At 45.2% G+C, this 27,422-nt stretch overlaps 1 non-coding gene across 1 annotated transcript; it reads left to right on the forward strand.

The window, feature by feature from the left end:
• Positions 1-11,843: 11,843 nt before the first annotated feature.
• LOC128582786 (U6 spliceosomal RNA) lies at positions 11,844-11,949 on the forward strand. The gene has a single exon (XR_008379228.1). It is a non-coding gene; the product is annotated as a U6 spliceosomal RNA (small nuclear RNA).
• The last annotated feature ends 15,473 nt before the right edge of the window (positions 11,950-27,422 follow it).

Consider the following 27,422-nt stretch of genomic DNA (forward strand, 5'->3'; position numbering starts at 1 on the left):
ATCAACTTCAGGGATTTAATTTGGCTTTTTAAAAACAATCTCGTTGCATTATGGCGGGCGCCTGTAGTCCAGCTACTAGGGAGGCTGAGGCAAGAGAATCGCCTAAGCCCAGGAGTTGGAGGTTGCTGTGAGCTGTGATGCCACGGCCCTCTACAAAGGGTGACAAAGTAGTAGTCACATTCCTGCTGTCAACAGAACTTAGAAGTAAGACTCTGTCTCTATAAAAAAAAAAAAACCCTCATCTTTATTTGATCAAATATGTTAAGATATCTGGTTGTGAGACCTTGGTGCTTGACTCTGGGTGAAAGAAAATCTCTACTGGTAAGAAAGAGTAAACAAAAAGATACCAAATGAGCAAACGGGTCTGTACTAGGAGAGTTCAAACAAAATTGCTCAGTCAACACTAAGGCAGTTTGCAAGGACCTTAGAGAGGATCACACCTGTTTTGTGTCTCCGGGGGTGTTAAGACTTAAATAAAAGTAAAGAATACTCCAGGTGCAAGAAAAATATTATTAAAAAATATAGAAGTGAAAATATGACAAGATTGAGAAACTGTAAGTCAGTTTGACTTGCTTGGAAGTCAAGAAAACATTTTAAGAACTTAGAGTTGCCTTAAATGCCAAGCAGGGAAATTTGGGTTTTAAACAGGGTAGGCAGAGCTTGGTAGCATATAACTTGGTGATTTGCTTCAAACCGTTCTTTTTTTTTTTTTTTTTTTTTTGTCAGTTTCTGGCCAGGGCTGGGTTTGAACCCACCACCTCCAGCATACTGGGCTGGTACCCTACTCCTTTGAGCCACAGGCACCGCTCTGCTTCAGACCATTTTAACTGGCCCACCAAAAGCTGACTCAAACTCAGAACATTCCGGCCAGCCCCCTTCAAGACTGACTTTCCCCATTCTCATTGGCCCTGTGCTTCAAAAATCTTGACAAAACTAATACAGCAGAAAACAAAAGGCAGAGCTGATAGGATTAATCCTTTTCTATTGGAACCAGAAATGAAGGTAGAAGTGATAGAATTTAGAGAAATAAAGGGGTGAGGCAAGCATTCAGTCCCTCACAGACCAGGCATTTGACGCTTGCCGTGTGCACTGTGCCCTCCTCAGGCCCCAAATGGTGACCAAGGTAGTCACAGTCCTGATGTCAACAGAACTTAGCCAGATGACTCAGTTTCCACCTAAAGAAGATTGAGGATAATACAAAAAAAAAAAAAGCCTGGAGGGATGAGAAGTTGAGCTGCTGATGAGTTGTAGGTGATACTCCACAGAACCCGGCTCACGGTAGGAAGCTCAGGCGGGGGCAGAGCTTGGAACAACAAAGGAATGAGAGGAGCAACCAGAAAGCCGACCCACCCAGGACTATAGTGGTGTCTCAAAAACTGCAAGTACTGTGAAGTCAAAATGAGGAATAAGAAAGCCAACCGAATCAGCTCACTCTAAAAGCAGTTTCTCTTCAATGCAGACCAGCTGCTGCTGTTTACCCACAGTCACGATTGTCCTGTGTCACTTGCCCTTCATTGTGCTTACTTGAGGCTTTACTACCCTGTTTCCCCGAAAATAAGACAGTGTCTTATTTTAAGGTGTGCTCCCAAAGATGCACTAGGTCTTATTTTCAGGGGATGTCTTATTGTTCCTGTGAGTTGGTCTTATTTTCGGAGGATGTCTTATTTTCGGGGAAACAGGGTAATACTGTTTTCAATGCCCACGAGCTTTTCCAGTAGGTGGAGATATCTTGAATATATATTCTTTGGGATATAAACAGCAAACATATCCACAATAGTAATTCTCTTGCCTTAGCTTCCCAAGTAACTGGAACTACAGGTGCCCACCACAACGCCCAGCTATTTTTTTGTTGTAGTGGTCATTGTTGTCCGGCAGGCCCTGGGCTGGATTCAAACCCACCAGCTCCGGTGTATGTGGCTGCTGCCCTAGCCACTGAGCTACAGGCTCCGAGCCCACTTCATACTTATATTTATTAATGACAAGTGACTAATACTTAAAGCATGGTGAAAAATAAACAAGATTTATCTCAGAAATAGTCTTTACATTGCTGAATTTCACAATATTTATGAGACTATCAAAAGGACAGAAGTAGTTTAAATTCCGTATATCTTTCCAAACATTTGGAACTGAATAGTGTTATTTACAAAGCAGACCAGGCACAGTGGCTTATACCTTGTAATCCTAGCACATTGGGAAGGCAAAGCTAGAGGATTGCTTGAAGCCAGGAGTTCAAAACCAGCATGAGCAAGAGTCACAAAAAATAGAAAAATTATCTAGGACTAGTGGCACATGCCTGTAGTGCCTGCTACTTGGGAGGCTGAGGCAGGAGGATCACTTGAGCCCAGGAATTTGAGGTTGCTGCACTCTAGCCCAGGCAACAGAGCAAGACCCTATCTCAAAAAAATAAATTACTAAACATCAAAAGCCCAGCAAATGGTGAATATAAATACAGACTTTTTATTTCTATTTTGAAAATTAACGTTTTGTTTTAACAAGTTTAAAACATTCAGAAACATTCACAGAACAATTAATATCCAATATATCCACTGATCAAAAATTTCTATTTATCACTTCTATAGCAAATACATTTTTAAAATGCAACATGAATTTTAAAAGTTGAGGCTGGGTGCAGTGGCTCAAGCCTCTAATCCTAGCACTCCAGAAGACCACGAGATAGGAGGATTTTTTTGTCCTCACAAGTTCAAGACCAACTGAGCAAGAGTGAGACCCCCATCTCCTGAAGATGGAAAAACTAGCCAGGCATGGTGGCAGGTGCCGGTAGTCACAACTACTTGGAGGCTGAGGCAGAAAGATTGCTTGAGCCCAAGAGCTTGAGGTTGCTGTGAGCTAGGCTGAGGCCCTGAATCTACCCAGGGTGACAGAGTGAGACTCTGTTTCAAAAAAAAAAAAGCTGAAAATCCAGTTATTCTTACTCCCATTCCTCTCCCATCTCTTAAAGCAATCATTATGATCAATTTAATGCATATCCACTAAGTGTATATCTTATATGTTGGCTATAAATTTATGAATCCTGGCTTGGTGCTGGTAGCACAGTGGTTATAGTGCCAGCCACATACACCAAGGCTGGCAGGTTCGAACCCAGCCTGGGCCAACTGCAACAAAAGAATAGCCAGCGGTGCATCTTACAAGGGTACATGTGAAACTTACTAAATGTAGAATATAAATGTCTTAACACAATAACTAAGAAAATGCCATGAAGAGTATGTTAGCCAGTTTGATGAAAATATTTCAAATTGTACCCCGTGACTGCATTAAAGTACACAGCTATGATTTAATAAAGAAAGAAAGAAAGAAAGAAAGAATAGCCAGGCGTTGTGCTGGGCGCCTGTAGTTCCAGCTACTGGGAGGCTGAGGCAAGAGAATCCCTTAAGCCCAGGAGTTTGAGGTTGCTGTGAGCTATGATGCCACAGCACTCTACTGAGGGTGACGTAGTGAAACTCTATCTCAAAAAAAAAAAAAGTTTATGAATCCATAAACATATATAGGCTCTGTGTGTGTGTGTGTGTGTGTGTGTGTGTGTATGGAATTGCTGGGCCACAGAGTATTCAGCTGTATAGTAGGTTATAATATCTAAGAGGGCAAATACTCCTTATCTTTTTCTTTTTCTTTTTTTTTTTTTTTTTTTTGTAGAGACAGAGTCTTACTTTATGGCCCTCGGTAGAGTGCCGTGGCCTCACACAGCTCACAGCAACCTCCAACTCCTGGGCTTAAGCGATTCTCTTGCCTCAGCCTCCCGAGTAGCTGGGACTACAGGCGCCCGCCACAACGCCTGGCTATTTTTTGGTTGCAGTTTGGCCGGGGCTGGGTTTGAACCCGCCACCCTCGGTATATGGGGCCGGCACCTTACCGACTGAGCCACAGGCGCCGCCCCTCCTTATCTTTTTCAGTATTGTTTTGGCTCTTCTTAGATGTTATTTTTAAAACCAGTTTGTCAATTTCATAAAAAGAATCGTGTTGTCATTTTGCTTCAGATTGAATTGGATTGATAGATTAATTTGACATCTTTTCGGTATGAATTCTGACCAAATTTGAACATGACATATTGCTTTTTTTATATTCTATCTTGACATCTTTTAATAATGCTTTCTTTTTTTTTTTTTTTTTGGTTGGGGTTTTTTTTTTTTTTTTTTGGTGTTTTTGTTTTTTGAGACAGAGTCTCACCACTCTGTCGCCCTAGGTAGAGTGCCATGGCGTAATCATAGCTCACAGTAACCTCAAACTCTTGGGCTCAAGCGATCCTCCTGTTGCCTCAGCCTCCCAAGTAACTGGGACTACAGGTGCCCACCATGACTGGCTAGTTTTTCTATTTTTAGTAGAAACGGAGGTCTCACTCTTGCTCGGGCTGCTCTTGAATTCCTGATCTCCGGTGATCCACCTGCCTCAGCCTCCCAGAATGCCAGGATTACAGGAGTGAGCCACTGTGCCCAGCCCTTTAATAATGTTTTATTATTTTCTCGTTATAGTTCTTGTATCTTCAGCTAATTTTTTTTCTGAGGTATTTTATAACTTTTATTACTAACTTAATTTTGATTATTGCTGACATATGAGACAATTAGTAATTTTTGCATTTTGATCTTATGGCCAGCAATACTGCTGCACTTTGTGAGATACATATATATCCATGCACACACGTGTCTATATACACACACACAGAGTGTGCTAAAAAAAGTATACACATTTTAGGAAAGAAAAACATATTGAGGTGCATCTTACAAGGGTATATGTGAAACTTGGTAAATGGTCTGTAAAGCTAGTGAATGATGCCCCATGATCATATCAATGTACACACCTATGATTTAATAAAAAAAAAAGAAAAACATATTGAAATTGTAATACTCAATGTAACAAAAGATGAATACTAGTCACGTTTGACTTCTGCAATCACGAGAGGTCCTCACTGTGGATCCCATCAGTGTCCAGACACTTCTGATTACAGTGAATGAAAAGTAATAGACTGTTTCTTAAAACACATATACATTGGGAGGCACCTGTGGCTCAGTGGATAGGGCACCGGCCCTGTATACCGAGGGTGGCAGGTTCAAACCCGGCCCCGGCCAAACTGCAACAAAAAAATAGCTGGGCCTTGTGGTGGGCGCCTATAGTCCCAGCTACTCAGGAGGCTGAGGCAAGAGACTTGCCTAAGCCTAAGAGCTGGAGGTTGCTGTGAGCTGTGATGCAATGGCACTCTACTGAGGGTGATAAAGTGAGACTCTGTCTCTACCAAAAAAAAAAAAAAAAAGCACATATACATTTTTTGGCACCCTGATGTGTATCTATTAGTTTTTCAGCAGATGCTCTTGGATTTTCTTTCTTTTTTTTTTTTTTTTTTGACACAGAGTCTCACGTTGTCATCCTCCATAGAGTGCTGTGGCATCATAGCTCACAGCAACCTCTAACTCTTGGGCTCAAGAGATTCTCTTGCCTCAGCCTCCCAAGTAGGCGGGGACTATAGGCGCCCACCACAACGCCCAGCTATTTTTAGAGACTAGGTCTCAATCTGGCTCAGATTGGTCTCGAACTTATGAACTCAGGCAATCTACCCGCCTCAGCCTCCCAGAGTGCTGGGGTTACAGGCGTGAGTCACCACAACTGGCCTGGAGTTTCTATATAGATAATGTTGTCTGCAAAAACTATCACCTTGTTTCCTCCTTTGTTATGCCTCTTATTTCATCTTCTTATAATCATTAGAACAATTATTACTTTATGGAATAGTGGAAATGGTAGTAGGCATCCTCATATTACTTCTGACTTTAAAAAATGCTTTTAAAGTTTGATGTTTGCTATTTTAGGTAGATGCCCTATATCACATATAAAAGGTTTTTTTTTCTATTTCTAGCTTTTTAAGATTTTTTTTTCAAGCTGTCACCCTGGGTAGAGTGCCATGGCATCACAGCTCACAGCAACCTCCAACTCCTGGGCTCAGGTGATTCTCCTGCCTCCACCTCCCAAGTAGCTGGGACTACAGGCGCCTGCCACAACACCCAGCTATTTTTTTATTGTAGCTGTCATTGTTGTTTGGCGGCCCGGGCCAGATTCGAACCTACTAGCTCAGGTGTATGTGGCTGGCGCCTTAGGTGCTTGAACCACAGGCGTTGAGCCTTTTAAAATTTTTTTATATGAATGAATTTTTGTTTTTATATTTATTTATTTGCAGGGGGTTTTTTTGCCTGGGGCTGAGTTTGAACCCACCACCTCCGGCATATGGGGCCAGCACCCTACCCCTTTGAGCCATAGGCGCCCCGATTTTTGTTTTTATTTGAGCTGGTCTTTCTCTGTTGCCTGGGGGTAGAGTGCAGTGGCATCATCGCTGCAACCTTAAACTCCCAGGCTCAAGTGTAACTCCTGCCTCAGCTTCCCAAGTAAATGGGACTACAGACTCACCCCGCAACACTCAACTAATTTTTTTCCCCACTTTTTATGGAGACAGAGTCTTGCTATGTTGCTCAGCCTGGTCTTACATGTACCGACCTCAAGAAGTCCTCCCACCTTGGACTCACAAACTACCACACCTGGCCTCAATTTTATATATTGCTTTTTTCATGTATCTAGAAATGACCATGTGGCTTTTATCCTTTATATGTTAGTGTGGTGAGATTATATTGATAGATTGTCTAGTATTTAACATCCTTCTATTACTCAAATAAAACCCTACTTGGTTACAATAGACCTTTTTTGACACGGATTAATTGAATTTCTAACAGGAACAGTGTATTAGAATGGAGCATGTTTGAGAACTGAGCCTGCTCTTAGAGGATACCAGATATTTCAGACTCTTCATAGGAGATTGTCCTGTTTAGAACAGTTACTCAGATCTCTGAGGCTGAGTTCAATTAAGACCCAGCCCTTGGGCTCGGCACCCATAGCTCAGTGGTTAGGGTGTCAGCCACATATACTGGGGCTGGCAGGTTCAAACCTGGCCTGGGCCTGCTAAACAGCAATGACAACAACAACAAATAGTTGGGCGTTGTGGCGGGCACCTGTAGTCCCAGCTACTTGGGAGGCTGAGGCAGGAGAATCACTTAAGCCCAAGAGTTTGAGCTGTGACACCACAGCACTCTACCCAGGGTGACATAGTGAGACCCTGTCTCAAAAAAAAAACAAAAAAAAGACCCAACCCTTGGCCTCAGACTCTGGTTCCCACAGGAGCAATACAGGCTCAACTGGTTTGATCATTTTCACTGTCTAGAGTTTGAAGAGAGAACCAGAAACAACAGAGGCCACCTATTGGAGGAATGAAGAGTTTCTAATCTCCCACAAGGCCCAATTGAATCAAAGATTTATAACCATATGCGGTTGGAAAGTTCCTGAGGCCCTGGACTGGCAGGAGAGAGAGAGAGAGCTAGAGCCGCACCCTGCTCTGTGGTGCAGAAAGGCTGCTGAGTTTCAAGTGGTCCCAAGAGTAAAAGCACTTTTGTTAGGAGCCACTAGGATCGCCACTACCTGGGTAAAAGAACTCTGGCAGCAAAAGACTAGGATGTCTACTGGGAGAACGTGCTGAACTAGGGAGAAAGAAGTTAAGTATCATTCAGATCTTCCCTGTCCCCCTTTTCACCAGAACCACATCACAGGACCCTTTGGAGAACTATCATTTGGACCCCTGCCACATGGAGGGAATTGCTACCAATTGGTATTAATCAGAGAAGCTGAGAAAACCAACAGAAGGGGACAGAAATGTCTCCCGTTATCTAGTCAGGGTTGTTCATATAATACACTGGAACCATGTGCCGCTGATAACAGGTTGACATACCGTTGATGGCTTGAGATGGAAGGGGTCATGTGCCCAGGAATGCAGGAAGCCTTTAGAAGCTGAGAGCAGCCACAGACAGCAAGAAAAGGGGTGGTACGGTTCTACAATCACAGAGAGCAGACCGGCCAACATTCCGAATGAGCTAGAAAGCAGGTTCTTCTCTGTAGCTTCCAAAGAGAGGCCAAGCTGGCCGACACCTTGATGTAGACTTCAGGGAACCTGCAGTGGAGGAACCATGTGACCCCATCCCCCACCTCAGATTTTGATAAACAAAACTGTGAGCTAATGAATTTGTGTTGCTTTAAGCTACTACATTTGTGGTGATTTGCAATGGAAGGCTACTGTGTCACTCCTACTGTCCCAAGACCAGGTGTGGCAAACCGTCCCAAGACCAGGTGTGGCAAGGAGGAGGGAGGAGAAAATTACCTTCCTGTGACCCTTGCCCTGTGAAACCCTGTCACCTTTAGACAGGGTAGAACCTGTGAAGATGATGATCAAGTTACATCACCTGGTGGCAAATGGAAGATAATCTAGATTGGCCTCATCCAATCACATGACCCTCTAAAGTCAGGGTTTCTCTGGCTGGCAACAGCGGACTAATTCCCAAGCTCGAAGCTCAGGGGGTTTGACTCACCATTGCTGGCTTCAGAGGAGAGGGCCATATGCCCAGGAATGCAGGAAGCCTTTAGAAGCTGAGAGCAAGGATCACAGGCGTCATCTTGGAATTCTTAGCACCACAGGTATAAACGGGGAAAAGGAAACGGGATGTGACAAGAAGGCCCAGGCCTCACATCCCATCCCAACTCCCAGTTCACAAGGCCAGTCTGCTCTGCTGAGAAAAGGTGAAGTCTCAAAATGAAGGGATCAGGCGGTTTATTTTTATTTCTTAAAATTTACTTTTCTTGGCAGCGCCCGTAGCTCAGTGGGTAGGGCGCTGGCCATATACACTGGGGCTGGCGGGTTCAAACCCTGCTCCGGGCCTGCTAAAACAACAATGACAACTGCAACAAAAAAAAATGGCCAGGTGTCGTGGCAGGCACCTGCAGTCCCAGCTGCTTGGGAGGCTGGGGCAAGAGAATCGCTTCAGCCCAAGAGTTTGAGGCTGCTGTGAGCTGTGAGGCCTCAGCACTCTACCCAGGGCGACCGCTTGAGACTGTCTCAAAAAATAAATAAATAAATAAATAAATAAATAAATAAATAAAGCCCTCCTCCCGAGCCCAGCGAGAGAGGCTGTCCCTGTGCCGGGTGGGCGCCTTGACTGGGCCTCAGGACCTCCGCCCTGGCCGCCAGCAGTCTGCTGCCCTCCCCAGTTTGTGCGACGGCTGCCGCTGACACATGTCTAACCACTACGACGCGTTCCAGTATCTGAGCTGTTGATCTTCAAGTGGTTAAAATGTCACTGGGACTCCTCCCTGAAGAGGAGCTGCCCTGTGGGCCCAGGATCTGTGGTGTTTGTCTGCGGCAGCCAGAGCTAGACAACCCCTGCTAACCTCTGGCAGTGCCCCATCTGTCACATCTGCTTTCTAAAAACTGCCATGATAGTCTCTGTCTCCAGCCCACACTATCACTTACATAGATTATGTCAGACATTTGGGGTCAATCTGTTCCTCAGAACACAAATAAACCCACAGGCCAAAGAGGGACACATGACCCACCATGAGCACAGCTTAGCCGAGGATAGCCCAGGGATAGCTCAGGGCTGCGCCAATGGCTGAGCCTCAGCAGCCACCTACCTGCTGGCTGAGGCGGTCAGCTGCCCCACCTGCTGTGCGGGCTGTGACCACAGGCAGCACTATGAATGATATTATAACTAACTATTACATAACCAGGGGGGTTGCACATTTAACTTATTTCAGCTCAGACCGGCAGAGAAAATAGCACTGACATTCTGCCTATGGGTCTTCCTGAAGCCGTGCCTGCAGTTTAATAGGAAAACTAATTAAATGTCCAGTATCATTTAAGTCTAGTTGGATCTGATCATTTAATCAGTCAATGCAGTGTCTAGTCTCTTTTATTTATTTTTAATTTAATTTAATTTTTTTTTTTTTGAGACAGACTCTCACACTGTCACCTGGGTAGAGTGCTATGGCATCATCCTAGCTCATGGCAACCTCAAACTCTCGGGCTCAAGTGATCCTCCTGCCTCCTGCCTCAGCGTCCTGAGTAGCTGAGACTACAAGTGCCTGCCACCATACCCAGCTATTTTTTCTATTTTTAGTAGAGATGGGGTCTCACTCTTGCTCAGGCTAGTCTCAAACTCTTAAGCTCAAGTGATCCACCCGCCTCACTGCTCAGAGTGCTGGGTTTACAGGTGTGAGCCATCCACTCTCTTTTAAATAGAAATGTTTAGTATTTCCTTTAGATTTCCCTCATCTCTGCTTTTCTCTCAGCCAGAATTCTAGTTTGGGGTCGAGGGTCTTGGCCTTGTGCTGTTCCATCCATGCTGCCCACACCCACCACTTTCCAGCCTGGTGCCCCTTACTCACCTCGCTCCATTTTCTGTCAGCCTCTGACTGCAGCTTGGAGCCCAAGCCCAGGCCCGGTCCTGATGTCTGGTTCTGGCTTGCCAGGTGTGAGCCCCTTGGCTTTTGCACTTGCTCACTGCTTAGATTTGGGGGCTCTCTTTTCATTACTGGTTCAAAAGAAAATCCAAATTATTCTGTCTCTTTATATATAATGCAGCATTCCTGTCTCCTGTATTCCATATATATCAGTTACTGACCAGAAAAATAATTTTTAAAAGTAAAATTTAGATAAGTAATACATAAAATTCTCCTTGTTTAAAAAAAAAAAAAAAAGGGGAGGGGTGGCGCCTGTGGCTCAAAGGAGTAGGGTGCTGGCCTGACAGGCCGGAGGTGGCGTGTCCCAACCAAAAACTATGAAAGGAAAAAAAAAGCGGGAGGGAGGAATATTATAGATAAGGACAAACCCCTTCAAACCCTTCTTAAATCCATATCCTTCATCATCCCAGCAGCAACCTGAGGACCTAACCTTTATAAACACTTTAGCCTTCTTTCAACAGACTTACCTTAATGACCAGACTTACCTGTAAAATGAAAACTGCACCTTAGTTATTTCAGCGCTTGTCTAGAGTAATATAAAGGGCGTTCCTTTTTGTCTTAGTCCATTTTCTATTGCTGATAACAAAGTACTCAAAACTGGGTGATTGATAAAGAAAGGACTTTCTTATAGTTTTGGAGGTGGGAAGTCCAAGGTCGAGGGCTACACATGGTGAGGGGCTGTCGGGGCTGAGTGCTAGCTAGCTCTGGTTGCTCTTCCTCTTTTTTTTGAGACAGAGTCTCACTTTGTCACCCTCGGTAGAGTAGCACGGCATCATAGCTCACAACATCCTCAAACTCTTGGGCTTACGCAATTTTTTGCCTCAGCCTACTAAGTAGCTGGGACTACAGGTGCCCACCACAACACCCAGCTATTTTTAGAGACGAGGTCTCACTCTTGCTCAGGTTGGTCCCGAACTCGTGAGCTCAGGCCATCCACCCACCTCAGCCTCCCAGAGTGCTGGGATTATATGGGTGTGCCACCTTCCTCAGCCCTCTTCCTTTTTTTTTTTTTTTTTTTTTTGTAGAGACAGAGTCTCACTTTACCACCCTCGGTAGAGTGCCATGATGTCACAGGACTCACAGCAACCTCTAGCTCTTGGGCTTCCGCGATTCTCCTGCCTCAGCCTCCCGAGCAGCTGGGACTACAGGCGCCCGCCACAACGCCCGGCTATTTTTTGGTTGCAGTTCAGCCGGGGCTGGGTTTGAACCCACCACCCTCGGTATATGGGGCCAGCGCCCTACTCACTGAGCCACAGGCTCCACCCCCCTCTTCCTTTTTTTATAAAGTTACCAGTTCCCCTCCCAGGGTAACTCATTAGCTCATTAACTCATTAACCCATTAATTCATGAATAGATTAAGTCATTCTATGAGGGTTCTGCCCTCTTAAACATCCTGCCTCTCAGTATTGCCCCATTGAGGACTAAGTCTGAACATGAGTTTCGGAGGGGACGTTCGAACCACAGCACACACAGGAAATACATCAAAAGGGGAATTAGATACTAAGAATTTGATCATGTTCTCACTTTGGCAGCATATATACTAAAATTGGAACAATATGGAGATTAGCATGGCCCATGTGCAAGGATGACATAAGAATTCGTCAAGTGTTCCGTATTCTTGGGGGAAAAAAAGCATTTGATCATGATCATCTAGCATGGGAATAATCGATTTGCTGGAGAAATAAATAGACATTTCCAGGCCTTTCCATAGCTTGAAAGACATAGCTTCATACTTTTGTCTGATGACCACTGATTATACATATATGCCTCCTAAAAAAACCTACTAACCTATCTAGTTTTAAGGTACCATTATACAAAAGAGAGAATGCCCATAGATGGGAAATGGATAGTTCAGGTGAATCCACCTTTCTGAGTTAATAAACTGATGTTCTGGTGTATAAACCAGTCCCTTTAATTGTGTAGTTTAAACAGCTCAATCCATGCAGTTTTCCTATTTTCTAATTCTGCAGTTCTATCTCCAGAGCTTTCAATCTGAGTAGTAGAAGGTATTTAGAACATCTGTTGAATGAATGGATGGCAAAAGCATCATTGTTGTTTTGTTAGGTTAAATTTTTAAATATTATGAATCGGCTCAGCGCGTATAGCTCAGCTGCTAGGGCCCTAGCTACATACATCAGAGCTGGCAGGTTCAAATCCAGCCCGGGGCCCGCCAAACAATGACAACTACAACCAAAAAATAGCCGGGTGTTGTGGCGGTCGCCTATAGTCCCAGCTACTTGGGAGGCTGAGGCAAGATAATCACTTAAGCCCAGGAGTTTGAGGTTGCTGTGAACTGTGATGCTACAGCACTAGGGCTGTGTTGAGACTCTGTCTCAAGAAAAAAAAAATGTTATGAATCATTTTCTTCCTTACAGTACTGCTGTGTAAATGATTTCTTCTCACAGAAGGATGCTGGCCTACAGCTTGAAGTAGAGTGAATCACATCCAAGACAGATTGCAAATGGGAAAAGAATAGTTTTGTCTAAGGAATGCAAGTCCTTTTAAATTATCAGGCCCAGAAAAACATTAACACAATGGACAGCAATCACATTCTACTCCCCTCTTTGAGATATGCACTCATCTCCTGAAACTGTTTGCTGTTGCCCCAGGTAGCAATAAATTGACCGAATAATGCCAAGCTACACACGGTAACCCACACCCTGCAGCTAAACAATGTATAGCCAATCATTAACCCACGTTGTTTCTGTAAGCCAATGAGAATTCCTGACCAACAACTCTGTAACAGGCCCCTCCCTGTTACCTTTTTTGCCTTTAAAATCCTGCTTGTAGCAAAGGCCAAATGGAGCTCGTGTGCAAGGCAGCTGTCCTTACTTTGACTTAAGAAATCCCTTTAGGGTGGCGCCTGTGGCTCAGTCGGTAAGGCGCCGGCCCCATATACCAAGGGTGGTGGGTTCAAACCCGGCCCCGGCCAAACTGCAACCAAAAAATAGCCGGGTGTTGTGGCGGGCACCTGTAGTCCCATCTACTTGGGAGGCTGAGGCAAGAGAATCGCTTAAGCCCAGGAGTTGGAGGTTGCTGTGAGCTGTGTGAGGCCACGGCACTCTACCCAGGGCCATAAAGTGAGACTCTGTCTCTACAAAAAAAAAAAAAAAAAAAGAAATCTCTTTAAATCATATTTTGTGCTTCAGCCTCTTCCTTTCAGATAGATGCACACATCTCATTCATTTATTCACCATTCAATAAAAAATTGCTAAATGCTTATTAACTATGATGCTAAGCTCCGGGGAATACAATAATAATAATAATAATAATAATAATAATAATAGACCATGGTGGAAGACAGAGTAGAAAGTAGCTCGAAGGTCCAAGCGGCTGTTGCAAAAGATTAGGAAACTAAGTTGTTTAAGCTTAGGAATGAGAGAGTAGCAATTAATAACAGTCAAGGTCCACGGACCTCCAGGGACTCATTCATCCTCTTGAGGTTTAGGTGACAAGTCTAAGGCTAAAAACCCCGGGCCCTTCCAGAAGTCTGGGAAGCAACACAGATGGTGGACCAGGAACTGTTGGACACTGAGGTGCTTTCTAATTTTTTGCTATTATCAATAATGCTGTGGTAAACTTCCATGCACAAAAATCCTTGTGTACATCTTTACTTCCTTAGGATAAACTCCTGCGAGTGGATCTTCTGGGGTCAAAGAGCATAAGCACTTTTCTGGCAATACAATTTATAGTCTCATAAAGGGTGTGAGAAGGTAAGCATTTTCCCATGCCCTTTGCTACATGGTTTTACAGTTCTCTATTAAAATTAAAACAAGGGTTGGTTCGGCACCCGTACTCAGTGGTTAGGGTGCCAGCCACATACACCGGGGCTGGAGGGTTTGAACCCGGCCCAGGCCTGCTAAACAACAATGACAACAAAAATAGCTGGGTGTAGTGGTGGGTGCCTGTAGTCCCAGCTATTTGGGAGGCTGAGATAAGAGAATCACTAAGCCCAAGACTTTGAGGTTGCCGTGAGTTATGACACTACCGCACTGTACTGAGGGCAACTTAGTGAGACTCTATCTCAGAAAAGTAAAATTGAATTAAATTAAAACGAAATGTTTGCCGGTTTTATCTGCTAAAAATTTATTTATTTATTTATGTATTGTAGAGACAGAGTCTCACTTTATTGCCCTTGGTAGAGTGCATCACAGCTCACAGCAATCTCCAACTCCTGGGCTTAGGCAATTCTCTTGCCTCAGGCTCCCGAGTAGCTGGGACTATAGGCACCCACCACAACACCTGGCTATTTTTTTGTTGCAGTTTGGCCAGAGCCGGGTTTGAACCCACCACCCTCGGTACATGGAGCCAGCACCCTACTCACTGAGCCACAGGCGCCACCCATGCTAAAAATTTATTTAACTTTCTTTCTTTTTTTTTGAAACAGAGCCTCAAGCTGTCACCCTGGGTGGAGTGCTGTGGCATCAAAACTCACAGCAACCTCCAACTCCTGGGCTCAAGTGATTTTCCTGCCTCTGCCTCCCAAGTAGCTGGGACTACAGGTGCCCGCCACAATGCTTGGCTATTTTTTGGTTGCAGCCGTCATTGTTGTTTGGCGGGCCCCGGCTGGATTCGAACCTGCCAGCTCCGGTGTATGTGGCTGACGCCTTAGCCACTCGAGACACAGGTACCAAGCCTTATTTAACTTTCATACAAAAACAACTTTAATTGCTTGAAAAGACCTGTATGTTACATTGATAGGAAAGTGGTTTACTTTACCTTATATCACAACGACCATCTATGCTTTGTTCTGTACTAACAGGTGTTTTGTGAATCGAAGTGCAAAGTGCAACGTAGGAGTGAGACAGAAGGAAAAGAAGGTGGCGGAAAAGGTTAGGGGAAATGTGTAATATGATAGGAAATAAAGATGAAAAGAACTAAAGTGAGAAAGGAGGCTAATGGGGCAACCATGGTGCTCAGACGTCTGCCACCAAAGCGGGGACCCGTCCGTGCCTGTCCACCACAGAGGAGACCAGTCTGTGCCGTCCACCACAGGGGAGACCTGTCCGTGCCATCCACCACAGGGGAGACCCGTCCATGTCTGTCCACCCATGGGACTCAGATGTCTGCCACCACAGGGGAGACCTGTCCGTGCCTGTTCACCACAGGGGAGACCCATCCGTGCCGTCCACCACAGGGGAGACCCGTCCGTGCCATACACCACAGAGGAGACCCATCCGTGCTGTCCACCCATGGGAGACCCATCTGTGCCCTCCACCACAGGGGAGACCTGTCCGTGCCGTCCACCACAGGGGAGACCTGTCCATGCCTGTTCACCACAGGGGAGACCCGTCCGTGCCATCCACTGCAGGGGAGACTCGTCCATGCCGTCCACCACAGAGGAGACCTGTCCGTGCTGTCCACTCATGGGGAGACCTGATCATGCCTGTCTATCTTCTGTGTTGTCCAAGGTTTTCAGTTCAAAAGTTGAGCAGCTGCAGTCTCCTTTATCATTAGAGAGGGAATGAACGAGCAAGCACAATTCTAGTAATTATTGGTGCCAAAATGAGAACAGTCAACACAGAAGTTTTTGTCTTTTTTTTTTTTTTTTGGCTGGGGCTAGGTTTGAACCTGCCACCTCTGGCATATGGGACTGGCGCCCTACTCCTTGTGCCACAGGTGCTGCTGTCTTATTCTTTTAAAGGGAAAGCCCATGTGTCGCAACTTGCTGAATCGCCAGGCTCGAGGGCTCTGACCTTCAGACGTTAGTCATCCCTTCCTTCTCAACAGTTCCCACCCTAGTTTTCTAGCTGGTCCTTGTGTTGTTAAACACAGCACAGACCTTCAAACCTCTCAGGAAAACCTGAAAATGAATTCAAATTCTAATAAGCAGCATTTCTAAGTATTCAAATCTGGATGAATTGACTATATTTTTTTCTCTCAAGATCCTTCCAAATTAAGGGAGTTCACTGTGCTAAATTCACTGTACAATATTTTACAAGAGGCTGTGATTTAAAAAATGGCTGAAAACTTAGGAAACCAACCGTAACGGGGGTTCCACCTAATGACCAGAACATGACACGGTCTTCCTGGGGTTTTGTTTTCAAGCTTAGAGGCTGTCACCCAACTTAAAAAGAAAGCTAAATGTTTCTAATCTCTCATTATCTTACTTAACACTGTCCTTATCACTTTTTTACTTAAAGACGCAAATCCAAATACATCATATAAAAATATAATTGAAAATTAATAGAGTAATTTAAAAAAATGTAGACTATTGTGAAAAGTAAACTAGAATCTCTACCACAATTAAAAGTAAATAAATAAGTTGAGAAATAAAGAAAAGTAAATGAGTTTCTAGACCAGAACTTTGCCAGCAAAAAACGAAGTCATTTAGCTCAGTATGAAAAGATAAATCCTGATCAAGTCATGTCAGAAGTACACCACCAGTTTCTTGAATCACCACTATAATCCTTTCAGGTTTCAAAATATTTTAATTAGGAAATTGGCTGTGATTCCTCCTTCATCTATTCATTTTTAGAGACGAGGTGTCACTACACTGATCAACATGGAATGCGGTAGCTATCCACAGACATGACCACAGCTCACTGTAGCCTTCAACTCCTGGGCTCAAATGATCCTCCTGCTTCAGCCTCCCAAGTAGGTGGGTCTTCAGCTGGGTGCCACCATACACAGCAATTCACATATTCAACCAATATTTACTGGCACAGTGCAAGGCAAATTTGAAATATGACCTGATCAAAACCCACATAGTCCTTGCCTTATTCGGAGCTTGCAATGTAGTGAAAAAGAAATACTACGTACAAGAAGCAAATAAGTATGTAATTGCAAATTAGGGTGAGTTGTTAGAAGGAAAAAACTGGATTCTTGAAAGACTTACTAGACTGACGAGAACGCTGACAGACGCAGCGTGAGCAATGATCACCCACCACTCAGACACACAGCATTTGGTGCAGTGGCAGGTTAATACTTTTTTGTTCACATATGTGTCATTGCACAACATTTTAATATTTGGCCATGCTCTTTCCTTGGAGAGCTCTGAGATGAAGAAGAACTGTCTTCCATTTCTTTCCTCTTTTCTGGGAGTGGTACAGTGTGCTACATGCAGGGACGCCTAACTCATGAGTGAGGAAAACACTGTTTCTCTGAGTTGGATTAGTTGGGAAAGTCTCCCTCATCAGACTGCTTGCCCATGGATCATATACTCCAGCCATCTAGCAGAGTGCCCAGCAGAATCAGTGCTCAACAAATATTTGCGGAATAAGGCCGGGCGTGGTGGCTCACACCTGTAATCCCAGCACTCTGGGAGGCTGAGGTGGGTGGATTGCCTGAGCTCGTGGGTTTGAGACAGGCGTTGTGGCAGGCGCCTGTAGTCCCAGCTACTCTGAAGGCTGAGGCAAGAGAATCTCTTGAGCCCAAGAGTTGGAGGTTGCTGTGAGCTTTGATGCCACGGCACTCTGCCGAGGGCCTGAGAAAATGAGACTCTGTCTCAAAAAAAAAAAAAAAAAATGCAATCAATGTAACCTGGTTCTGTGTACCCTCAATGAATCCCCAACAATAAATACATATATATATATTTTTGCAAAATAGTAAATAAAAGACTAAATGGATAAATTTTTCACTGGACTGATAATGTCTATTTTCACGTGTCCAGTTAAACCATTCATCTAATCCTTCACTCACTCAGCGTCTCTGAGCACACACCACGCGCCAGGCACTATGCCAGTGCTGGCTACAACGGTGAACAGACACAGACCAGACCCCACCCTCCTGGAGCATACAGTCTAGTAGGTTATGGTGAACAGACAGAGGCCAGACCCCACCCTCCTGGAGCATACAGTCTAGTAAGAAACGGTAAACAGAACAGACCAGACCCCACCCTCCTGGAGCATACAGTCTAGTAAGTATTACCAGCGTTGGGAAGAATATGATCAAGCAGATTTCACCATGTATTTATAGACACTCAGAGCAGGGGCCCTTGGTGAGCAGAAGCTGTGGTCTGTTACTAGGGCTGGGGTGCAGGGGGCTAAGCCCTGGACTGGAGTTAGTCTTCCAGGTTTAGTCTCTTAGAAAGCAATGCTGGGCCAGACACGGTGGCACACGCTTGTAATCCTACCCCTCTGGGAGGCCAAGGCGGGTAGATCACTTGAGCTCAGGACTTCAAAACCAGCCTGAGCAAGAGAAAGACCCTGTCTCTCTAAAAATAGAAAAACTGGCCAGGTGTTGTGGTGGGCACCTGTAGTCCCAACTATTCAGAGGCTGAGACAGGAGGATCACTTGAGCCCAGGAGTTTGAGGTGGCTATGAGCTATGATGACACCACAGCACTCTACGGAGGGCGACAAACAGAGACTCAGTCTCAAGAAAAAAAAAAGCAACATGATAACAGAGCACCTGCCAGCAAGGGGGAAGCCTAGTACCCCCCAGGGACAGCCCCCAGGGATGGATCTCCAGGGATGGACCTCCAGGGATGGCTCCCAGGGACAGCCCCTCATGCTGCTAGGTGCATTCTTCACCTGCGGTTGGGGTGGCTGAGAGGAGGCCAAGCGGAGAGGACTCCACAATGATAAGATTAAAGACAAGGTGCAAGACCAGCACGCGCCTGTCAGAGTGCAACAAGGGGGTCTGATTGCCCCTGTCTGGGACAAGGCTGGTCTTTCCTACCAAAGCGGACATGTAGGTGCCCTCACCTGTGGGTCTCAGGTGAGGTTTGCTCCTGCCTGTCTGTGTAGATCAGGCAATAGAGCATTAGATCTTTGTCCTTGTTGGGTCGTCATGGAAATTAGAAATGTCACTCAAAGACTTACCTAAATAGGGGAACATGGCAGAGTGGACTGATCAGTCCCACAGTTCACTGCTCTTTGTCAGGTGGAGACACTTTTCAGGGGAATTATTCAGAGACGCTCCTTTGTACTGAGCTCATGGCTACTGTTCCTTCTACTAACGTGTCTCAGAGTAGCCTTAATAGTTTCTGGTCCTCCAGACCCAAAGCAAAGAGGGATAAATAAAATATCTCTCACACACGCACACACCCAGTACACTTTATATACTCTAACAAGGAAGTTTTAATCTAATAAATGATTTTCAAAACAAAAGACTTTAAAGATTATAAGGTGTAGGTCCTGTGGCTGGACTCCCTTGGTGTTCAAGCTCCAACACCAGTTTCCTCACCTGTAAAATGGGAATAATAACAAGGTTGTAGAAAGGATTAAAATACTTAATACATATATTTTTATCATTTTTAATGCTAATAACCTGGCATGTCCCTTATAGAAATTTTAAAAGGGCCATAAAAATACTGCAGCAGCCTGACAATCCTTTCCAGCCTCAGTATTTGTCTTTGCTGCATCACCTCTCCAAAAACTTCTTCCCAGTTTTGTGGATGGCCGACTCCCTTTCATCCCAGAGCTTTTGGCTTTGATGTTACATCCTCAGAAGGCCTTGGGGGACGGGAACATCTGGCCTTAAAAAATCTTGTAGCCCGTGTGGCGCCTGTGGCTCAAAGGGGTAGGGTGCTGACCCCATATGCCAGAGGTGGTGGGTTCAGCCCCGGCCAAAAACTGAAAAAAAAGAAAAAAAAAAAATCTTGTAGCTTTCCTGGTCCTTAAGTGCAGGATTGAATTCAAATTTTACGTAACAAATACTTTCATTAAAAGGGGTGAAGCGGGGCAGCATCTGTGGCTCAAAGGAGTAGGGCCCCACAGGCCCCATATGTTGGAGGTGGTGGGCTCAAACCCAGCGCCAGCTAAAAACTGCAAAATAAATAAATAAGGGGGTGAAGCAGAGAAAGGTAAAGTTTTTCTTGCTGCCTTTGGTGCTTTGAAATCAGAAGGATGCAGGTTCCCCACCCCAGAATATGACTTTTTTTGAGATAGAGTCTCTTGCTCCCCATCCTGGGCTAGAGTGCCATGGTCTCATCATAGCTCACTGCAACCTTGGCTCCTGGGTTCAAGGGATCCTCCTGCCTCAGCCTCCTGAGTAGATAGGGCTACAGGTGCCTGCCACCACACCTGGCTAATTTTTATTTTTTTAGTAGAGACCTGGTCTTGCTCTTGCTCAGGCTAGTCTTAAAGTCCTAACTTCAAGCAATCCTCCCACCTAAGCCTCCCAAAGTTCTAGGATTAAAGATGTGAGCTACCCACCCTACCTGAACCAAAATTTTACTTCTTAAATGTTCGTCTTTTCAAGGTTCCTGGGGGCAAGGACCTTGTTTTCCTGTTCACCACGATATCCTAAAGTCCAGGGCAGCTTTTCTCAAAGTGCAGTCCACAGATGCCCTGAAAAGTTCTTGAGAGGACAAAACTCTTATCATAATAATGCTAAGACTTTATTTGCTGTTTTCACTTCTCTGACCTTTAGTGGGTAGCAATGTTGCCTTGGCGTGACTCAAGGCCCCAGCTGGACAGTAGCCATGGTGTCCTTTATCACCAGGTACGCAGCAGTTTTTTTAAAAAGCCAGTTTCACTGGGCTGTGCCTGTGGCTCAAAGGAGTATGGTGCCAGCTCCATATGCCGGAGGTGGTGGGTTCAAACCCAGCCCTGGCCAAAAACTGCCAAAAAAAAAAAAAAAGCCAGTTTCACTTAAGATTGTTCTTTTTCCTTTTATTTTCTTTGTTTCTTTTTTTTTTTTCTTTTTCTTTTTTGAGACACAATCTTACTCTGTCACCCTAGGTAGAGTGCTATGGCACAGCTCACAGCAACCTCAAACTCTTGGTCTCAAGAGATCCTCTCACCTCAGCCTCCCGAGGAGCTGGGACTACAGGCACTCCCCATGATGCCCAGCTAGTTTTTTTCTTTTTTTTTTCTATTTTTAGTAGAGATGGGTATCTCATTCTTTTTATTTATTTATTTTTTTGTAGGGACAGAGTCTCACTGTACCACCCTCAGGTAGAATGCCATGATGTCACACGGCTCACAGCAACCTCTAACTCTTGGGCTTACGCGATTCTCTTGCCTCAGCCTCCCAAGCAGCTGGGACTATAGGCGCCCACCACAACACCTGGCTATTTTTTTGTTGCAGTTTGGCCGGGGCTGGGTTTGAACCCACCACCCTCAGCATGTGGGGCCGCTGCTCTACCCACCGAGCCACAGGCACCGCCAGATATCTCATTCTTGTTCAGGCTGGTCTCGAGCTCCTGAGCTAGGCCGGGTGTGGTGGCTCACACCTGTAATACAAGCACTCTGAAAGGCCAAGGTGAGTGGATTGCCTGAGCTCAGGAGTTTGAGGTTGCTGTGAACTGTGATGGTGCCAAAGCACTCTACCCAGGGCAACAGTGTAAGACTTGCTCTCAAAAATAAAAAATCTTGGCTCGGCGCCTGTGGCTCAAACAGCTAAGGCGCCGGCCACATACACCTGAGCTGGTGGGTTCGAATCCAGCCCGGGCCCACCAAACAACAATGACGGTTGCAACCAAAAAATTAGCCTGGCGTTATGGCAGGCGCCTGTAATCCCAACTACTTGGGAGGCAGAGGCGGGAGAATCACTTGAGCCCAGGAGTTGGAGGTTGCTGTGAGCTGTGATGCCACGGCACTCTACCCAGGGTGACAGCTTGAGGCTCTGTCTCAAAAAAAATAATAATAAAATAAATAAAAATAAAAAATCTTTGAACTCCTGAGCTTAAGCAATTCTCCTGCCTCGGCCTCCCAGACTGGTGCTAGGATTACAGGCATGAGCCACCAGGCCCAGCCACTGAAGAACGTTCTTGAAGAAGTAGTAAAGTTTTTTTTTTGGTGGGGGGGGGTTTGTTTTGTTTTGTTTTTGAGACAGAGTCTCACTTTGTTGCCCCCTATAGAGTGCGGTCACATAATAGCTCACAGCAACCTCAAACTCTTGGGCTTAATGGATTCTCTTGCCTCAGCCTCCTGAATAGCTGGGAATATAGGGGCCAGCCACAACACTCGGCTATTTTTGTGTTGAAGTTGTCATTGTTGTTTAGCAGGCCCAGGCCAGGTTTGAACCCTCCTGCCTCGGTGTATGTGGCCGGCGCCCTAATCACTGAGCTATGGACACTGCTGCTCTGGCTAATTTTGAACCTGTGGGCTCAAGCCATCCACCTGCCTTGGGCTCCCAGAGTGAAGTAGTAAAGTTGTTAGTTTTATTTAATCCTCACCCTTGAGTGCACATCTCCTTCTCTCTTGACGAAACGGGAGGAACATATACACACTTCTGCACATGCAGTGTGAACACTGCTCATCTCAAGGAAAAGCTCTGCTGTGAATGAATCACAAGCTGGAGTACATTCCTGTTTTCATAGGCCATTTTTTACTTGAAAGGACAGTCACAAACTACAAACAAGAGAACAGAACCAAAGATGTAGATTTGAGAGTCACCAGCTCAGAGATGATAAAGAAAAGGCATAAAATGTGCCTGACACTGACCCACCGGGCACTGAGAGGGTTTCTGCTCTCCAAAGCTAAGAGAAGAAAGAAAGAGTAGTAAGCAGAGTGATAGTTTGATGAAAGTCAAAGCTTGGGGCTCAGAGGAGAAAGGGCAAAAGGAAACACATTAGTTGAAGAACGGACTACGCAAAGCATTAGTGTTTATTGGAGTAGCTGTAGGATATCAGCCAACATGCAGAAACAAACTTGCTAGAACTGTAGCTATAAAGGTTTTATTCTGCAGAATGCTGCTCTGCTTACACTGATAAAGGATCTTGCTTTTCTCCTTTTATAGAGAATCCTCCACATGAGAACATCCGGAATTAATTGGCAAGTGGCAATATCACAGACTTCCCTAACTGCAAATACTTCATCATATTTATAATGAGGATGATGGTTCATTTTTCATTTTGCCCCAAACATTGTTGTTTTCATTCCCAAAGTGATTAAGGTTTCTATTACAGTCACAGATCTTATACTTTTATATTTATTTATTTATTGAGACAGAGTCTCACTTTGTCACCCTGGGTGGAGTGCCGTTGTGTCACAACCTACAGCAACCTCAGACTCTTGGGCTTAAGTGAATCTCTTGCCTCAGACTCCCAAGTAGCTGGGACTACAGGTGCCGGCCACGATGCCTGGCTATTTTTAGAGATAGATTCTCGCTTGGGTTCAGGCTGGTCTTAAACTTATAAGCTCAGGCAGTCCCCTAGGATTACAGGTGTGAGGCACCTCACCTGGCCTACAAATCTTATACTTATTATTATTATTTTTTTTTTGTAGACACAGAGTCTCATTTTATGGCCCTGGGTAGAGTGCCGTGGCATCACACAGCTCACAGCAACCTCCAACTCCTGGGCTTAAGCGATTCTCTTGCCTCAGCCTCTGGAGTTGCTGGGACTACAGGCACCCGCTACAACACTCGGCTATTTTTTTGTTGCAGTTCGGCTGGGGCCAGGTTTGAACCAGCCACCCTCGGTATATGGGGCCGGCGCCTTAATGACTGAGCCACAGGCACCGCCCACAAATCTTATACTTTAAAAAATAATGCTCTTGATGAACTCAATCTGAATTTTTCCTCCCAGAGACGTTTGCTGTAACCACAGTGTAAACAAGGCTTCCCGCCTTCTCTGCTGGTTGTGACTGTGCATGGGGTCCATGTCAGCGTCTGCGCCCCCTGAATCAACACTGTGGCTGAGAGGTAGTCGTTAGACGAGCCTCCTTCACAGGCTGATAGGCAGCCAACTACATTCCTTTAGCCTTAGGAATGGAGAACATTTTTCATATTAGCTACTGTCAACAGACAAGAAGCCACACTCTGTAAAATAATTTATACAGGTTTATTCTGAGCCAAATTTGAGGACCATGACCTGGAACCACACCCAAGAAGCCCTGAGCACATGCACTTGGAGGTGCTGGAGTGACAGTTTGGTTTTATATATTTTAGGGAGACAGAGATTACAGGTGAGATCATAAAATCAATAGTGCAAAACATACATGGGTTTGGCCCCAAAAGGTGGAACATCTGAAAGCCCTGAGCTTATAGGTTATAGATCAATTTAAAGATTCTTTAGTTGACAATTGGCTAAAAGAGTTAGATTTCATCTAAAAAGACCAGGAGTCAGGGGAAAGGAATGCTCAAGATAAAAGGTCTGCTAATTAGAGGCAAAGTACCAGACAGACTCAGCGATTTGTTGTGTATATTGAGGACCTGCAGGTAGGTCTTGCATAGACTCAGGCCTGTTAGTGAGTCACGGAGGACCTCTCTAAGAAGGGAGGGGGCATGATGAGGCCTGTGTGATCTCCTTTCTCATGGTTAGAACTCAGTTTTAGGGATCCTCTTGGCCAAGACAGGGAGGGATCTAATCAGTCACTCAGGGGGGGCTTAAGATTGTATTTTAGTTCACACTACAATAGAATAGCATGCAGACTTTTTCTTTCTTATTTTTTTTTTTTACTAAAGTGTGACTTAAGAAATTATGTGCTATGGTTTTAAAACAAAATTTTAGAACGAATTTAAATAGAGTAAATGATCTGGGATAGACAGATATCCTGCCTTAGGAATAATATTAGAGATTAGAGCTCTTTTGCTTCCTTGTTTCGAAGATGGCAAAGAAAGAACAATGGACCTTCCCAAAAGTGCTGTGGGCACACGCAGCCTACTGTCCACAGGAGCTGCCTCCAATGCACAGGTAAGGACAGAGCGTGCTGTGGGCACACGCAGCCTGCTGTCCACAGGAGCTGTCTCCAATGCACAGGTAAGGACAGAGCGTGCTGTGGGCACACGCAGCCTGCTGTCCCCAGGAGCTGCCTCCAAAGTACAGGTAAGGACAGAGCGTGCTGTGGGCACACGCAGCCTGCTGTCCCCAGGAGCTGCCTCCAATGCACGGCTAAGGACAGAGTGCAGTGGAGACAGCCGTGGTCAGGGCCGTTACTGAAGCCAGGGCTGCTTCTGTGCTCCCCAGGTACATGTGAAGCTGCATCACTGGAGAGGGACTGTTCCCGGGAAATCCGCGAAGACCAAACACCTCCACTCTGATTTAGACCCATGGTGCTGCCCCTCCGCCTCCAACAAAGCCCATGTAAGGAGCTTAGTCCTTGAGGACTGAAGACTGTCATCTTATGGACAAAAACAAAATGGCTGTCCAGAAATTTCCAGCCATGTGTGTCTCTATTTTTCATATTACATAGCTGGATACTTTCCAGACAGCCCTCATATACTTAAAAAGAAAATTAGAAATTGAGGCCAGAGAAGTGATCCAAAATGTCCTTCTTGGTTTCCTCCCCTGTGCTCAGCAGTAACCCATATTGGTTGACTGATCATATCATTTATTCATCCATTCATTCATTTTGCTTTCCTGAGAAGTTTTGCAAACGGCTTCATCAATCCCTCCTTCTAAGCTTTGCTCCTTCTCTGTCAAGCTTATGACCTTTCTGGTTCACATGTCTGTGCCGAACAGTCCAGGCCTGGTATGTATGTCTTGTCTCAGGGAGTGCTGAAACTGCCTTGAAGCCACAAGATCATCTGGTTCAATACTAATACGATATTTTAAAATCTAGTGCATTCTCAGCATTAGATATCTTAAAGATGGTTTAAATAAAAATGTAATTAAATAGGGCGGTGCCTGTGGCTCAGTGGGTGGGGCGCCGGCCCCATATGCCGAGGGTGGTGGGTTCAAACCCAGCCCCGGCCAAACTGCAACCAAAAAATGGCCGGGCGTTGTGGCGGGCGCCTGTGGTCCCGGCTGCTTGGGAGGCTGAGGCAAGAGAATCGCTTGGGCCCAGGAGTTGGAGGTTGCTGTGAGCTGTGTGAGGCCACGGCACTCTACCGAGGGCCATAAAGTGAGACTCTGTCTCTACAAAAAAAAAAAGAAAAAAAAATGTAATTAAATAAATGCACTGAAAACAAATAAAAACTTCACTTAAAAACCTATTGACGGGGCTGGGTGAGGTGGCTCACATCTGTAATCCCAGCACTCTGGGAGGCCAAGGTGGGAGGATCCCTTGAGGTCAGGAGTTGGAGACTAGTCTGAAGAAGAGCAAGATTCCCATCTCTGCTAAAGATAAAACCTACTCCCAGCTGCTCGGGAGGCTGAGGCAAGAGAATCGTGTAAGCCCAAGAGTTGGAGGTTTCTGTGAGCCGTGTGACGCCACGGCACTCTACCTGAGGGCGGTACAATGAGACTCTGTCTCTACAAAAAACAAACAAACAAACAAAAAAAAAGATAAAACCTACTGACTATAGCTGCTATAGCTGGGCATGGTGCCACACTCAGGAGGCTTTAGCCCAGGAGTTCAAGGCTGTAATGCCCTATCAATCATCACACCTGTGAACAGTCAGTTGCCCTCCAGCCTGGGCTACACAGCAAGACCAGGTCTCTAAAAATAGAAAAATAAAATAAACAAAAATATCCCTGTTAGGGGCCTAAACCCATTCCCTTCCTTCCCTACCTAGGCCCCACAAAAGGCCTACATGGCCCTGCCCCAAGATTCCGCCAGAAAGACCCTAGACTGACAACCTGCCAGAACCTTCCAGCAACCTATGGAACCTTCCTCCCTTTATGCCCAGTATAAAAACTGTCCCCAACCATTCTCAGTGAGGCTGCATCTTTGTCCAGCAGGTCTCAGCTCCCTTTCATTATACTTGGCCTGAACCTCTCCCAGTCTCCTCTCTGGGTACATCACTGAACCCTTTTCAGTTCCTACCATCTGTTTATAATATGTTAATCTTTGCTTTCATAAACATTCCACAGGTATTTGAAAAGAATGTGTGTTCTATGCTTTCTGACTGCCTATAACCTGTTAGACACATTTACTAACTTCCAGGCTACTTGTCTATTAACTTCTCATAGAGATGTTTAAAATCTCAATTTTCATGCTGGGTTCAATGGCTCACCCCTGTAATCCCAGCACTCTGGGAGGCTGAGGCACATGGCCTGAGCTCACAGTTCAAGACCAGCCTGAGCCACAGCAAGACCCCTGTCTCTAAAAATAGTTGGGCATTGTGGCAGGTGCTTGTAGTCCCAGCTACTCTGGAGGCTGAGACAAAAGAATCACTTGAGTCCAAGAGTCTGAGGTTGCTGTGAGCTGTGACAGTACAGCACTCTACTGAAGGTGACATAGAGAGACTCTGTCTCAAAAAAAATAAATTTTTTTTCATTGATCCTATCAATACTTTTTGCCTTAAATTTCTAAATTGTTGGCTCAGCGCCTGTGGCTCAAATGGCTAAGGTGTTAGCCACATACGCCTGAGCTGGCG

The sequence above is a fragment of the Nycticebus coucang genome, chromosome 3 (assembly GCF_027406575.1).
Source record: "Nycticebus coucang isolate mNycCou1 chromosome 3, mNycCou1.pri, whole genome shotgun sequence".
Taxonomy (NCBI): Eukaryota; Metazoa; Chordata; class Mammalia; order Primates; family Lorisidae; genus Nycticebus; species Nycticebus coucang.